This window comes from Lepus europaeus, chromosome 15 (genome assembly GCF_033115175.1).
Source record: "Lepus europaeus isolate LE1 chromosome 15, mLepTim1.pri, whole genome shotgun sequence".
Taxonomy (NCBI): domain Eukaryota; kingdom Metazoa; phylum Chordata; class Mammalia; order Lagomorpha; family Leporidae; genus Lepus; species Lepus europaeus.
The window spans coordinates 8,353,423-8,356,492 of record NC_084841.1 but is presented as its reverse complement, the minus strand read 5'-3'; positions in this window follow the sequence as shown (position 1 = coordinate 8,356,492).

The following is a 3,070-nucleotide window of genomic DNA, read 5'->3' as shown; positions in this document are numbered from 1 at the left end:
ATGGAAGGAATCTACTGATCCAGTTCATTTTTCTCTACATAAATGATCCCAGCACTGGTGTATTCATCAGTACTACATTCCTATGAGTTCTTGTTTGGTTATCAGGAAGCCAGTGTGGATGTATCCCTGGTTAGACTGTACTTAATTTATTCCCCAAAGAGGAATTTTAAAAAAGAAAAAAAAATAAAAGGAAAGGAAAGGGAGCTGAAACCTTCACAGCCTGAAGATAGGTTTAAATTTAGTCTTTTGAAGTTGATCTGAGAATGGATCCCACTGAAATGCCCAGATCATGAACATCTCTTTAGTAAAGAAATTGTCCTTTGTAACTGAAGTATTTTAAGAAATGAAGATCACACATAGAAGCAGATTCTGATTTAACTGAATATAAGAATGTTTATGTTTTACATATTTCACTGAGTGATGGTAAAATATATTTCATAGATAAAACGCAAGAGTTGATGTGTGTGGACTTACTACATAGCTTACCAAGAAGTGGAAAGACTTCAGGGTTGGTCGCCACTGTGTTGTCTCTGCTGTGCCACTGAGTAAACTCAAATTACACACTTCACCTCTCTGCTGCCAGCTCACTGCGTCTTATGCATGTGGATTATATTTCATATCCTAAATCTTTCTCTGTGTCTTTGTGAAGATAAAATGATTAGAGTATCGGCACTCAGATGCCCAAAATGGTTAAATTGTGTTGACTTTTTTTTTTTTTTTGGTGTCTACCTATTTTATTTTTTTATCTTTTATTTAATGAATATAAATTTCCAAAGTACAGCTTATGGGTTACAATGGCTTCCCCCCCCCCATAACTTCCCTCCCACCCACAACCCTCCCCTTTCCCACTCGCTCTCCCCTTCCATTCACATCAAGATTCATTTTCAATTCTCTTTATATACAGAAAATCAGTTTAGTACATATAAATATTTCAACAGTTTGCCCTCACACAGAAACACAAAGTGAAAAAATACTGTTGGAGTACTAGTTATAGCATTAAATAACAGTGTACAGCACATTAATGACAGAGATCCTACATGATATTTTTTTTAAAAAAATTGATTAATTTTCTATGTGATTTCCAATTTAAAATTGTGTTGACTTTTGTAATCAATAAAATCAATGATTTCAGGAAAATTTCAGTGAGTTTCTTACTTGAAGTATGGAAACAAATAGGAGATTACAACTGATTCAATACATGAGTAAAATCACCATCCTGTCGAATATGGACATTTTACTTAAGTCAACCTTTAGATCTAATTTGCCTACACTCAGTTTGGACCCCAACTGATTAAACTTAAACCTAATTACTCCCTAAACCACGTGAATGACACTCAGTCTCTGCCAAGTTCTGTGCCTTAGTTCATGATGCCTTTCCTCCCTGTCCTGCCTTTCCTCCATCCTGTCACACGATCAAATCATAACTTATTGTCCATCTCACACGACACCTCGTGCACATCATGATGTTTTCTTGATTTGCTTCTCCCTAACTCCTGAGGCTTCCCTCCTGAGAAGCCATCTTTAAAATGCAATTAATATCATTTACACCATGATTTGGCCATTTGTTTGTATTCTAATTGATATATATGTGTCCACATCTTGGTAGACTTCAAACTATCAGCAGAATACATGCCTGAGTAAATTTTCTCTTCTCTCTCTGTATTACTCAACATTTTACAGAGTGCTGTGCACGTACCTGTCACCTTAATGTTATTTGTGCACATATATTGTAAATGTTTATTTTTCACCTAGTTTGTGATTAGTACTAGAGATCTGAATGAAGAGAGTAGCATCATTTTTACCTCGGAACAAAACATAACTCCAGAATAACTGAAACTTGGCAGTTTGCTTCCAGGCAAGTAAATGTGAAAGAATCAATATACACTAATGGTTGCTGGGGCGGGGTGGGCGTGGGGGGAGGTAGTTCCTTTGGTGTTTTATCTGTACAGAAAGTCTGATATTGTGGTACTGAAGAAGGATTCAGCAGCAATATCACCACACAGTTAGGAGCATTTTTATTTTTGCCAATACTGAGAAGTATAACTTACATTTTTAAATTCTTTTTATCTTTGGGTGAATAAAAATTGTATATATTTGTAGGAGGCTATGTAATGATTCAATGCATGAATACATTGTGTAATGTTCAACTCAGAGTAAGCATATCTATCTTCCTGAAAATTTATCATTTATTCATAATGGAAACATTCACAACCCTTTACTCTGGCTTTTAAAATATATAGTGCATTGCTGTTATCTATCATCACCCACTGGCAATAGATACCAGACATTTAACTATCTAACTGTAACTTCGTACTTGTTAACTAAACTTGCTTTGCCCTACCTTCCCACCTGTTCTCCCCAGCCTCTGATAACTTCTATGACATTAACCATTTTAGTTTTCACATATGACCGAGGCCATGGAGTTCAGGACAAATTTTGATTTCCACTGATCAAATGAGAGAACTCTAGAAATCATGGCGCCACTGAAGAGATTTGAGCCACTGCCTAGTCTTTAAAGATTGACATTCAACAGCAAAATTCACTGAGAATGTCATGATAGGAAGAGGATAAATGATAAGAAAAAGGATTATTCTCCTGTGCAAATGATGGAGGATGGAAATATCTGAGAATGTCAATTTTTCCAATTGAGTTTATTTGTGTATTTCACATTTTAGACAGTGAACTTGAGTTTCTAAGTCAATGGAAAACATATAATACTTTGCCTAGAGAAGTGTTCTTTCTGACTCTGGAAGTGTTAAAATACATTACTTAATGGTCAAGCAAAGGAAGACTAGCTTTGAAGATGGGAGTAACAGTATTATAACAAGTAACCATCAGTAACTATTAAAAATAGTAAACTTTGGAAGATGTGAGGGATTTTGGTTATAGTTATAATTTCAAATCAAAACACTATATTTACATTCAAATATTAATATATGTTTTAAGTATCTAAAAATATGAATAGGGACTCTAGTAAGCCATACTCAGTGCATTGAATTAAGACACATCTTGATGCTTGTGGTAAGGGACAAGAGGGTGCTTCAAAAAGCTCACGAGGGATGGAATTAAA